The 14446-nt window shown below is 37.8% G+C and overlaps 1 non-coding gene across 1 annotated transcript; it reads left to right on the forward strand.

Annotated features, from left to right (window-relative positions):
* The first annotated feature begins 6097 nt into the window (after positions 1-6097).
* Positions 6098-6191, forward strand: TRNAI-UAU (transfer RNA isoleucine (anticodon UAU)). Its single transcript has 2 exons — positions 6098-6135; positions 6156-6191. It is a non-coding gene; the product is annotated as a tRNA-Ile (tRNA).
* The last annotated feature ends 8255 nt before the right edge of the window (positions 6192-14446 follow it).

Genomic DNA, 14446 nt, shown 5'->3' on the forward strand with positions numbered 1-14446 from the left:
CATTTCTGATATTAGTAATTTGCGTCTTCTCTCTTTTTTTCTTCAACTAGCTAGAGTTTTACCAATTTTATTGATCTTTTCAAAGAACCAGCTTTTGGTTTTGTTGATTTTTCTCTATTGATTTCCTCTTTTCAATTTCATTGGTTTATGCTCTAGTTTTTGTTATTTTTTCTCTTTTGCTTACGTTAGGTTTAATTTATTCTTGTTTTTCTAGTTTCCTTAAATGGAAGCTTAGATGATTGACTCTAGATTTTTCTTCTTTTCTAATATATGTATTCATTGCTATAAATTTCCCTCTGAGCACTGCTTTCACTGCATCCCACAAATTTTGGTAAGTTTTGTTTTTATTTTCATTTAGTTCAAAATGTTTTAAAATTTCTCTTGAGATTTCTTCTTTCACCCATGTGTTATTTAGAAATGTGCTGTTTAATCTTCAAGTGTTTTGGAGTTTTCTAGCTTTCTGTTATTGATTTCTAGTTTAATTCCACTGTGGTTTAGAGCAGACATTGTATGATTTCTATTCTTTTAAATTTTCTAAGGTTTGTGTTATGACTCACAATATGGTCTATCTTGGTGAATATTCCATGTGAGCTTGAGAAGAATGTACATTCTGTTGATGTTGGATGAAGTAATCTGTAGATGTATATCCAGTTGATTGATGGTGTTGCTGAGTTCACCTATGTCCTCATTGATTTTCCACCTGCTGGATCTCTCCATTTCTGATAGAGGGGTGTTGAAGTCTCCAACTATGACAATGGATTCACCTAATTCTCTTTGCAATTCTACCAGTTTTTGTTTCATGTATTTTGATGCTCTATTGTTAGGTGCATACACATTAAGGATCATTATGTCTTCTTGGAGAATTGACCACTTTATCAGTATGTAATGCTCTTCTTTATCCCTGATAGTTTTCCTTGCTTTAAGGTTTGCTCTATCTAAAATTAATATAGCTACTCCTGCTTCTTTTGATTAGTGTTAGTATGGTATATTTTCTTCCATCCATTTATTTTTGGTCTACATGTTGGATTAATATCTACCATATTTCTTACTGATTTCTATTTATTGCCCTTGTTCTTTGGTTTTTGTTTGTTTGTTTGTTTGTTTTGTCTTCCACTCTTTTTCTGCCTTCCCTGGTTTTAATTATTTTGTATGATTCAATTTTTACCCTCTCTTAGGATATATCGATTATACTTCTTTTTTTTAGTGGTTGCCTTTGTTTTTATAATAAACATTTACAAGTAATCCAAGTCCATTTTTAAATGATACTACACCACTAGACAAGTAGTACAAGTACTTTATAACAAAGTATACTTAATTCCTCCCTCCTGTCCTTTACAACATTGTTGTCATTCACTTCACTTATCCTTAACCTATAATCACTGAATACATTGTTGCTATTATTATTTTGAACAAACTGTTACCTGTTAGATTAATTAAGAATAAGAGAAATAAAAGGTTTTATTTTACCTTAATTTATTCCTTCTCTAACACCCTTCCTTTCTTTTATGTTGATCCAAGGTTCTGACTCATATTTTCCTTATCTCTGAATAACTTCTTTTAATATTCATTGCAAAGCAGGTCTACTGTCTGTAAATTTCATCAATTTTCATTTGTCTGAGAAACTCTTTACTTTTCCTTCACTTTTGAAGGATAATTTCAACAGGTTGGTACAGAATTCTGGATTGGTTGTTCTTTTGTATAATCACTTTAGAATAACTCAATTAATTACGCTTTGAACACAGTAGCTCATAGATCCAAGTAACCCATCCTCTATCAAGAAATGCTTGTTACACTACAACTATGCTTAATGAGCACTGCCAACAAACATGACTCCACTTACTCAAAGCCTCATTCTAAAAACAAACGAAACAAACAAAACCATGACTGTATAAATACCCTTTACCTAAACAACACACAATACAAATTGATTAAGTACCTGCTTCTTAAATACTATCTTGACTACTGATATGATTCATAGACAAATGTGAACTGGATATTCCCAAACTCACTCAATCATTCATAATGCTCAATAAAACATTATTGAATAAATTCAAAGGTGATGATGGAAATTTATCTCAAAAGAGCTACCTTCCCTGTACTTGAGAGAAGCAAGATGAATGTTAAAAATAATATCCAAAATGAGGGTATTTGGAAAGTTCAGACAGACATCCCACAGGATACTCAGAGATACATGCCAAGGTGGAAAGAGTCTAGAAAATAAATATCTGGCCCAGAATGTAATCTAGCTGCCCTCTGCTTTTGCAGGGAAACTTCCACATAGCAGATATCTGTATTGAGATCTTAGGATTAATTTTGGTCTGGGTTTTTGAAAAGGTACACATGATTGCATCTTCATAGTCAGGAAAGCTGGTGAAGGGGAGTAGTCAGGAGGAATATAAGAAAATCACTCTGTTTCATCCAAGCAGAAATCAGTCGGAAATAACCTGCCCTGGAAGCTCACAGGAATTCTAGATGCTCACATACTCTGAGAGAGCCTGCAATGGGGAGATTAATAATATTTTCTAAGATCATACTATAATCTTTTCTCGGACAATCCTGATCTCAAATATTCTTACCCACTGCTTCTGTAAAATATTGAAATAGCAGAGAATTAGTATATTTAAGCATCCAAATTACACTTCTCAGATGCTGTTTAATGCCTTTTAGGTGATTAAAGGTGATTTTTAGGCAAGTATTAAAGGGACCTGGGTTATCAGAGAGCCATTCAGTCATTTGATTTTTATTTTATTCTTTTTGCTTATCTAAAATGTGAATTAACACATATTACTTTTGTAATAAGAAAAAATAAAGATTTTTTGTTAAGTTGAAGAAGAAATTTCATCACAGAAGGGAGTAAAGAGATGGGACCAAAGCAAAAAATATATATATGTAGAAATAAGTTTCAGAAAAATGTGATACAACTACTGAAGGGACATATCCACACTGGATGGTATAATTTACCATCTTCACAGGTCCTTTTCCAAAAGACACTTCCCTCATCAATATCTTATAGAGGACAAGATTCCAAAGAGTCCAGTGATGTTTGAGTTTCTACTGACCAAAGCGGGATGCTTACTGCTTCCTTTGCCACGCTCACTGGTGTTCACCTCTGGGCATTTCCCCTTGAACCACATAGGTGACAACCTAGAGACCATCAGGGACAGATAATTTAGTGAGAAAACTGACATAAGAAGTAGGCTTAGGATCACAGAGAGAAAACTGGGTTTTAGTCAATTCTCTTAGTTAACGTAGAGCTGAGCAGAGTGCCCCAACAAGATAAAACTCCAAGATAGTCTAGTGGAAACAGGCCCAGAAACTCTCCTTTCAGAACCAGACTTGATACATCTCACTCTAGCCTCAAGGGCTGTAAATATACAATCCAACACCAGATGGAACACTTTGAATGCAACCTACAGAAAGAAATGTTTTACATTGTGACCTAATAGATGTATGTGTATGTGTGTGTATTTGTGTGTGTATGTATATATAGTGCCAATGCATTTTATACTTTATTCTATTTTTATCAAACAAAAATACTATTAAAAGATCTCAAAGTATCACTTCAGATTTACTTATTAATTACAAAGGGTGTTACCTTTGCCATGGAAAGATCTGGCCAATATGACCTTTTGCAAGGGTCAAATTCAGCATGACCACAAACTGGTTATTCTAATGTGCAGACAGGGATAAGACAAACTGAGCTAAACGATCTCTAAGGGGCTTACTTGTTGGATTCTTACGCAAATACGATTTTTAGGGGTGACTGGAAGACTACAAGACTGAGATTTAAATAAAAAAAAAAAAAAAAAAAGGAAAAGGAAGAGGGGCAGGTTCGGCATTGGACTCCTGTGAGTCTGGCCAGTGGCCAACCGGCAGAAGGAGGCCCCTGCCCAGAATAGGATTTGCTGCCCCCAGTAACGAGTAGAAGCAGTGGCTGACCCCTCATCCAAGCCTCAGGAACAGACACCCGACTTTGGCCCCTTTCCCGGGTCCGAGGGCAGTACGGTGCTTTCCGCCGCTGGGGAGATCTGCATATTTTACTACGAGTCCCTTCGCCTCTACGGCGGACTTTATCGCGGATTCAGGATCACAAATCACAATCAGGGCACAATACTTTCCAACTTCCAGAGGAGAAAAAATGAACCTGGCCGGGAAAAGCGCAAGTGCTTCGCCAACATCTGGTCCTCTGAGCCATTAGAACCCCGAGACTCCCCCACCAGCTCCAGGGCGGACGCTCTAGGAAATCGGGAGGGTTTGTAATATCAGTGGTTCCCCTTCCGCCGCCAGGCAATTTCCCCCGCGGCTTGGCCTTCCCCGGCCGGCTGGTCTGGACGGAGTGCCCGTCACTTCTAGTGAGTGCAGTCTAGCTCAGTGGTTTTCTAACTTTAGCATGCATCAGAATCACTTGGAGGGCTTGTTAAATCACATTGCCCGTCCCCGCCCAGATACTGCTGATGTGTGGTGACTACACGTTGAGAACAACTGTTTTAGCCTCTCAGCTTGATCGCGCCAGAAGCTTGGGCGTAGTTCGGGACTCTTGGAGTGGAGTCCGCAAGACAGATTCCAAACCTTTCTCAACCAGGGATCTACAGCTGACCCACAAAAAACAGGTTATGACTTGAGTCACTATTTCCTCAATAGATGGTACGTGACTAGTTCCATTCTAGGAGAGAAGTTAATTCATTACATACAGTGGACGCACTAGGGCTTAATTGTGTCAGGAACCTGGGTGACGGTTGAGGAAAGATGTACGAAGGCTGAGTGCCCTACACATTTCACACATCAGAAGATTTGTGATTAGGATTTTCTCAGGGTCTGTGTATCTATAGAAAATAATTATTCGAGTTAGCAGTTTCAGTACAGTTTTCCTCGTGTGCGACAATCCCCTTTATCAGTCTTGTTAAAGATAGTGGGTCATTTACTTGGTGCTCTTTAGTTGGGTGGTGATCTTTTATCTGAGTTGGAAGATAGTCTTCCTCCAGGGGCAAATACCAGAGGTTTCAAGAAGACTTCAGGGGCTCTGTTTCCTCCTTTGAACTTCATACACACGGTACTTTTCATATATGACAACATCTTTCTGTCTTACATTACAGGTTGTTTTTTTTTTGACATATATACACATATATATGGCAAATTGTAATAAAAAAGGAGGGAATTAAGAAAAGAAACTGTTTGAGATAGAAAAACCAGCTAACTGTACATAATCTCTCGTCCACCCCGCCCACCCAAAAGAGAGACCCCGACACTCCGTGTAAACACACACACGCATCCACTTCTAGAGATAGCTCCTCTCCACCCTCTCGCATCCCAAAACTCTCCCAAGCATGAGGTTTTTAACATAGCTAGATATTTGTAAAAGCCTAGTTTAACCCAGCATAGATACACCCAGAATTTCAGAGACTCAATCTTGGGCCTGTTTCAGTTGTTTTCCCTTGTATAGTTTCGACTCTTAGGTCCCAGGCAGAGATGCTCTAGGAAAGAAAAAACGCTGCTGTCCCCCATTCCATCGACTGCTTCTGAGACCACTTAGCTGCAGAAAATACAGCCCAGCACTACTTCCTCTCAATAACTGTTTGCATCCTTTGGTGTCTAACGTGTTTGTTAGGGGAGAAGAGGAGATAAGGAAAGGGAATAGCTTTGGTAAATCCCACTCGAAAGGGCTTCGTGGTCCTGCCACCCTCACCCCTTCCCAGAGCGCACTCAGCAAGCCTCCCGCAGATGCTGCGAGAAGCATCCCGGAGAGAGGCAAATGGAAAGGCTCCGGGACCCACGCAGCAGCAGGAGGCTGGCCCGCCCACTCGGCCCACCGAAGGTCCTCCTGGGAACGCCGGAGGCAGTCGGAATCTTCCAGGCCTCTGCACTTTCCCCGGTCGCCTTGGAAACATCCGCCTCCGTTTCTGCTAGCAGAACACAGTTCGCGCCTTCAGTACTGGTGGCCCGGTGAGGTCCACAGCTGAACCCGGTTCGCCTTTGTGCACAAGATGCAGCCCCGGGACTTCGAGAGAGCGGAAGGCACCTGGGCCGTCGCGACCAGAACAAAGACGTTGGATGTTCCCGTGTAGACCGTGTCATAAGTGACCGGAAACGGGAAATGTGTGCTCCAGTGGCGCAATCGGTTAGCGCGCGGTACTTATATGGCAGTATGTGTGCGAGTAATGCCGAGGTTGTGAGTTCGATCCTCACCTGGAGCATTGTTTTCCAATCGGAGATAGCATCTCTTGAAAGAGACCCTCTCTGCCTGGTGCCTTTACTCCACCATCTTTGATGTGCTTGAATTTCTTCTACAGCATTTATTCTTCCCAGTCTCCTTACCGTTTTTGGAACCAAGCAACGTCAAGCAACTACAGGCTGAATCTGTTGTGCTGCAGTGGATTATCTTCTCCAACTCTTTATCTCCACCTTGTCCTGCAAGCCGATCTCAAATAAAGAACATCTCCTGACGCTCCCCTTCGCACTGTGCTCTTATGATCATCGTTCCTTGGGGAGCCCCAGACACAAACGCAGCAAGTGCTAAGTTTCCTGAGATGATAAGCATTGACCTCCATTAGAGGCAACTCAAAAGTGGAACTTGTATGGGGCTCCTGCCTGATTAAAGCTCCTGCTTGGGGGAAAAATAAAATACTGATTTCTGAAAATAGCATCACCTCTTGTGTTTTCCTCCGCTTAATCTTACCCTGAAAAACCAACAACCATGGAAGATCTAGCAGCTTTTACCAACTGAGAAGCAGAACCTGACGTCCCCAGTGATCCAACTGTCCGGGCCTGGAAACGATGAGTGATAATGAGGCCCAGAAACCAGAAATCCGTAGAACAACATTACAGGAAAAGCATATTGTTGTGTGTGAGGTAGACAAGAAGCAGGTATGATTTTGACTTAAAAATATGCTTGCCCCCCTCCACAATGACACAAGGAGTCTGCCTGGTCATAGATCTTATCGCATGCCTCCCCACTCTGTCCTAAGAGGGTGAACTGAACTATCAGTAATTTGGAGTACTTTTCCTAGCTGTAAAGATTATCCCAAACCTGAGAGCACATATGTCCCACCTGAGACAGGTCACAGAAGGTGCGTGGAATGCAGCTGGGCCCAGAGAATTCTCTTGAGATCTGGACTCCTAAATCTGTCCCACATTTATCTGGACATTGTCCATTCACAGAGTGGTCTCCCTGGGAAGGGTAGGGAGGTCCCATCCAGGAAAGCTCCAGGTAATAATAAAAGTGGACACTTTCTCACTTCATAGATCTTGCTAAGAGCTGTCAAAGTATAATCTTCAAATATATGTATATATATATCTATATATATATAGTGATTAACTGTCAAAGATTTATTTAAGTTATTAATGAGGAAACCAACAGTATGGTAAACCCGTTCAAATGACAATAGAAGAGACTGGTAAATGTATAGTCAGTGGGAAAAAAGAATGCTCAAATAAGATTGCAAATTTGAATAAAAAACTAGCTAATGTCTTACAGGGCAATAAAAACTATAATCTTTGGGGTTATTGTTTTCTAAAAGACAGAAACTAGTTGTATTTCTACTGGGCAAAAATTATTTGCAACTTATCAATCTTCTACAGAATAACCTTTAACTTTACAGAGTCTATGCCCTAATCAATAGTAAATAGTGACAAAAATAAAAAGTTGCATTAACCAGAGAATCAGTTGCCCCTTAAGTGAGCTTGTTAAGCAATGCTTTAGTATGATTTTGAAAGCACATTCTATAATCTTTTACCTTATTTTCAAGATTTGGATAATTTTTCTTAACATAGTTAGCATCTTAATTCAATTCTTTTATCTCTGCCCTCATTCAATATGAGAATATTATTGAGTATCTGCTCAATAATTTTGTTTTAAAATGTAGATGGTGTTTTAAAATGGTAAGTGACCTTTTCCATAAAGAACGGTTGTGAACTGGTTTAAACCAATTTAGTGATACACAACTCGAGAGCTCTCTTAAATGTTTAACTCACAATTCTTAAGCACAACTAATTTACCCAGTGAGACCACATTTCTAATATTCAAATTAACTAGGGAAAATTTCACTAAGGAAAACCAGTTTCTAATATTCCATTATGCTAATTAGCAGAGCCTTTGGTGTTTATCAAAGATAAAGAAAACTTAAGTAGTTTTAGTGGCCACTTCTGCACTTTTGGTTTATATTTATGACGCCAGCTGACCACCCTCCAGACTGTGATACCATGGCAATGGCCTGACCCTAGAATCATTTTAATATACACATTTATGTTAAACTGCAGTTGATTGACTTGTTGGTCCCTCCCTGTATCCACACCCTTATTGAGGGTAGAGTCTGGCTTCGTCTACAGTAGATTGTACTTCTGAAATATCTCTCATTCTCCTATGCGATGTGACATTGGAACTTCCTCATCTGTAATAGGAATCTATTTCTCTTCCCCTTGAGTTTGGACTGGACTTGTAACTTCTTTGAGCAATGCAATGAAGTAAAAGTTACATTCCAGGACTTGTGGGCCCAGGCATTAAGAAAGTATGTCAGCTTCCAGTTCGCATTCAGGGAGAAGCCAGAGCCTATGTAAGAAGTCCAAACACCTAGACACTGTGATGCTGTGAGGAGGCTCAGGCTAACTGCATGGAAAGACTACACTGAGACAATCCTGGCCAACCCCCAGCTATTCTAACTATTCCAACTAAAACAGCAAACATGTGAATGAAAAAGCCATCACAGATATTCCAACCCTAGCAGACACCACAGGAAGCAGAGAAAAACCATCTCTGTCAATCCCTACCCAAACTGTAAAATCATAAGCAAATAAATAAGCATTATTGTTTTAAGCCACTACATGTGGGTGTGGTATTTCAGCCACTACCTTTGAGGTGGTTTACTATGCAGCAATAGATAACCAAAAGACATGGTCCCTTGATTTTGGTTTTGGCCACTCAACTTGCTTTGGCCAATGGAATAGGGTAGAAGTGACAGTGTACTTATCCCTAGCCTGGACCATAAGAGGCCTTGCCTATTTCCACTTGCCTTCTTATACCTCTGCCATTGTCATAAGAAGAACAAGCTCCAACAACTCACTGGTCTGAGGAGGAGGATGAACGATATACAGAAAAAAGCCCTTTGGCTGCTTCTGCTTCCTACAGTTGAAGCAGAACCACCCAGCTGACCCTGGCCTAGATCAGCTCACTTCTCCAACCAGCCTGTATGAAATAAATGCTAATTGTTGTGTGCCTTTGAGCTTTGAAGGTAGTTTGTTATGCGGTAATTGCTAACTCTTTCACTTTGTCTTTGTTGAAGTATTACAGACATCTTAAGAGGAGTTCACAATTCAGTTCTTGAGGCATGAATACAAGGTCATTACGAAAAGAATAGAGAATATGTAAAGCATCATGTCACTCTGTCCATGTTTTTCCAGTTTTCACCCCTAGAGCACACGCTCTGCACCTGACCTAGAGGATCAAAGGGAAGCAAGGCTAATTTCACACCTTTTGCAATTTTGTGCTCCATAACCTCAAAGCCTGTGGGCAATCTTAGGCCTGATAACTCCCATCCACCCAGAGCAGTTTTTGCAAAATTTCCCCAGTCTATTTAGTACCCAACTCCACAATAATGCCTTCATTCTCACCAGGTGATCTTACCTTCTATTTCACAGAGAAACTAGAACCTTCTCTGATTCACATCACCTCCCTCCTCTCTATATACATTCATAATTCATCTGCATCAGTTCCCAGTTTTCACTATTTGCCTGTTCTTTCCAGGGAAGATGTCTCTCTCTCTTTTAAAGATTAAACTCTTCATCTGCACCTCCAAATCCCAACTCCCCATTGATGACTTAACCTTAAAATATGTCATCTTTAAATGGACACACACACCAAGACTGCTTGATCTAAGATCCACACTGCCACTCTCAACATAATATCCTTTTTTTCCCTTTTCCTTTAAAGTTTACTTCCAGAAGGAGAAATTTGAATTAAAGCCCCTTCGTTCCTTCCGGTTCTCAACCCACTATAATTTGACATCCACCCACCATTTTACTAAAACTGCTCTTATTAAGGCTACTCAAGTGACCTCCTCACAGAAATCCCACTGACACGTTCACATTTTTTTCTAACTTGAACTCAACAGTACTTGACCTTTGACTAATTTTTTGTTGGTGAGTTTTTCTATTCCTTTGGCTTCTCCAACTCTCCTGTCCCTTTCAGTTTTCCCCTTTCCTCTCTAAATATGAGATTTCCATCCAAGATTCAGTCCTAGATCTACTTCTTAATCTTAGGCTAGCTTGGGTCTGCACTGATGAATTTCAAAGATCTGTAATCAACTTAAATTTTGAATAATTTTTTCGTGTATGTTACCACCGAAAAAGTTAAGAACCACCAATCTATGTTGTATAATCTTCATGGCCTAAATATATCCTATATCATTATTCAGGAGGGCCATCACCTGTGACTAGGTTCTTAGCTCTGACTGACTTCTTGATAGCTCCACTTGCACATTCCATATTGTATTAGTTAGGGTTCTCCAGAGAAACAGAGCCAATAGAATATCTGTATCTATATCTATGTCTATATCTATATTTGTATCTGGCTGGCAGTCTGGAGCTCTAGGGAAGAGTTAGCACTTTACTATACTATATATTATTCCCTTATGATGTTTTTAATTTCTGTGAGATCAGTAGTGATGTCCTCTGTTTCCTTCCTGCTTTTACTAATTTGTATCTTTTTCCTTTTTTGCTTATTCATTCTAAATTTTATTTTGTATTTATATCTATTTATATCTAAATTTTTCAGTTTTGGTGGATTTTCAAAAGAACCATCTTTTCATTTCATTGACTTTCCTTATTGTGTTTCTGTTTTCCATTTCATTGATTCTGCTCTAATCTTTATTATTTCCTTTCTTATACTGGCTTCGGGTTTAGTTTGCTCATCTTTTTCTAGTTTTTGAGATGAAAGCTTAGGTTATTCATCTGAGGTCTTTCTTCTCTAATATAGGTGTTTAAAGACATGTTTCTCTCTAAGTACTGCTTTAATGAAATGCCATAAATTTTAATATATTGAGTTTTTTTCATCCAGTTCAAAATACATTTTAATTTCTCTTCTGATTTCTTATTATACCCAGGGATTATTTACAAATGTGTTGTTTAATTTCTAAATAGTTGTCAATTCCCCAAATTTCTGTTATTTATTACTAATTTAATTTCATTGTGGTCAGAGAACATACTTTGTATAATTTCAATCTTTTGATTTTATTGAGACATTTATAAACTAGTATGTAGTCTATCCTAAAGAATGATCCACGTATGCTTGAAAGAATGTGTATTCTGCTGTTATTGGGTGGTGTTGTATAGACATCAGTTAGGTCAAGTTGGTTGATAATGTTGTTCAAGACTTCTTTATCCTTGCTGATTTTCTATCTCGTTTTTCTATTATTTATTTATTTATTTTTTATAATTTTTATTTATTTATTTTCTCCCCAAAGCCCCAGTAGATAGTTGTATGTCATAGCTGCACATCCTTCTAGTTGCTGTATGTGGGACACGGCCTCAGCATGGCTGGAGAAGCGGTGCGTTGGTGCGCACCAGGGATCCGAACCTGGGCCGCCAGCAGCAGAGCGCATGCGCTTAACTGCTAAGCCATGGGTCCGGCCCTATTGTTTATTGAAAGTAGGGTACTGAAGTCTTCACTTATTACTGTTGAGTTGCCTATTTCTTCCTTTAACTCCGTCAGTTTTTGCTTCCTGTATTTTTGGGCTCTGTTGTTAGGTGCATATGTTTATAGTTGTTAGAACTTCATAATGAATCGAACTTTTTATCCTTATAAAATGTCCTTCTTTATCTCTAGTAGTTTTTTTGTCTGATATTTTGTAGCTACTTCAAGTCTCTAATGGTTATGTCTTGCATGGTATATGTTTTCCATCATTTTATTTTTATCATATTTGTATCTTTGAATGTAAAGCATATCTTTTGTAGACAGCATACAGATGGGTATTATTTTATAACCCAACATGACAACCTCTACCTTTTGATTGCAGAGTAATGTGATTTTTCATAGGGTTGGATTTACATTTTCCATTTTATTTGTTTTTGATATGGTCTGTTCCATTTTTGTTTCTCTATTCCTCACTTACTGCCTTCTTAGTGTTGAATAGTTATTTTCTAGCATTTTAATTTCTTTATTAAAATTTTTGAGTTTTTTCTTAGTGATTGCTCTAGAGATTTCACTATGCACCTAAACTTTAAATATCTATTTTAGATGAATTTCAATTAAATTATGGTAATAAATAAAAACTTTGCCCAAAAACGTTCCATGCCCTCTTCTCAAAATTATGCGATTGTTGCTATATATATATATACACATATATATACACACACATATATATATACACATATATATATACACATATATATACACACATATATATACACGCACACACATATATATACACACACATATATATACATATATATATACACAGATATATATATACACACACACATATATATACACGTATATATATATATACACACACACACACGTGTATATATATATATATATGTGTGTGTGTGTGTGTGTGTGTTATGTTGCCATTTGTTCTAAGCCAAAAAATACAGATATGTAATTACCAGTTTATGCAATTATCTCTTATATCATTTAAGGAAAAAATGAGAAAACATATATGTATATTCTCTTTTATATTTACCTATGTAATTACTTTTCCTGATTCTCTTTATTTCTTCGTATGCTTTCGAGTTACCCTCTGATATTGTTTCCTTTCACTCTGAATGAATGAAATTAGTGTTAATCTGAAGTAGGTTGTTTTAAGATGCATATTATAATCCCTAGAGAAACCTTCAACACAAAAAGTAGTTTAAAAATTAAATTAAAATGGTACACTAGAGAATACCTATTTAACACCAAAGAAAGCAGTAAAGGAGAAACAGATGAACAAAATAGACATAGACATATAGAAACCTAATGGCAAAGTAAGAGATGGAAATCCAACCATATCAATAATTACATTAATTTTAAATAAACATATCTTTAGTATTTCTTGTATGACAATTTTCTTTTCAGGACTTTAAGGGTGTCATCCTGATGATTTTTAGTCTTCATTTTTTCTGAAAAAAAGGCAGCGTTAATCTTTTAAGTTTCTTTTGATTGTGATGAATCAATTTTCTCTTTTGGTTGCCAAGATTTTCTGTTTGTCTCTGGCTTTTGATATTTTGACTATGATGTGTCTAGGTGTAGACATATGTGTGCTTTTCCTTCTTGGATTTGGTTGAGATTATTGGAAGTTTATAGTCATATTTTTCATCAGATTTTGGCAGCTTTTGGTCATTATTTTGGTTAAACATTTTTTCTAACTCTCTCTTCTCTTCTGAGACTCCCATTGGTTTTATATGTTAATATGTTTGATGGTGTCCCATAGGTCTCTGAGGCTTTTTATTTTTATGTATTCTTTTTCCCTCTGTTCCTCAAATTGAATAATCTCTATTGACATATTTTCAAGTTCACTGATTCTTTCTTCTGCCAGCTCATATCTGCTGTTGAATCCCTCTAGTAAATTATTTGTTTTGGTTATTGTATTTTCAACTCTGGAATTTCCATTTGGTTCTTTTAAATCATTTTTATATCTTCATTGATATTCTCTCCAATGAGTCACTGTTATCTTACTTTCCTTTAATTCTTTAACCATAATTTGTTTTAGTTCTTTGGTCATATTTATGCTACTTTTATGTCTTTGTATGCTAAGACCATCATCTTGGCCCCCTCAGAGACAGTTTCTATTTGCTGCATTTTTTTTTGCTGTTTATGGATTACACTTTCCTGATTTTTCCCCACATGTCTAGTAATTCTTGTTGCAAATTAAACATTTTAGATAATATATTGAACCTACTCTAGATGCTACTACCCCCAGTGTTGTTGTTGTTGTTTGTTTGTGACTTGCCCAGACAGATTCTGTAGGGCCTGTCTCCCCCACAGTGTCAGTCAGTGGTGTCTTTGTTTAGTTTTTTACTTTATTTGTGTTTTTATTTTTAAGCCTGGCTGTCTAGGAGTTGCCTCTGTTCAGCTTATTTTAGTGGTCAGTCAGTGATTGGTCAGATACTTTGTTTAAACACTTTGAACCAGTAAGGCTTCCACCCTTTACCAATAGGTCTATATGTCAGTTGGGAAATACATTCATTGTTCAGACAGTTTATGAATCCGTCCCATATTTTAATTTCTGTTTACACAGGGACTGACATTCAGCTAGCATTTAATAGACAGCTATGGCCCTCTATAATCTTTCATGAGTGAACATGTGGCTTTCCAGACCACCCAAGTTATGTGGGAGATTATCAAAAACCTCTGTTGTTACTCCAGCCACTAGCCCCATAAGACATTAACCACAACCCTGCTCACAACAAGCCTAATATGCTGTCTTTAGCTTGCAGGAAACCACAAAGAGAGGAAAGAGAAGATGGCTGAGACATA

Source organism: Ceratotherium simum, chromosome 13 (genome assembly GCF_057802395.1).
Source record: "Ceratotherium simum simum isolate JZ-2026a chromosome 13, ASM5780239v1, whole genome shotgun sequence".
In the NCBI taxonomy this organism is placed as follows: Eukaryota; Metazoa; Chordata; class Mammalia; order Perissodactyla; family Rhinocerotidae; genus Ceratotherium; species Ceratotherium simum.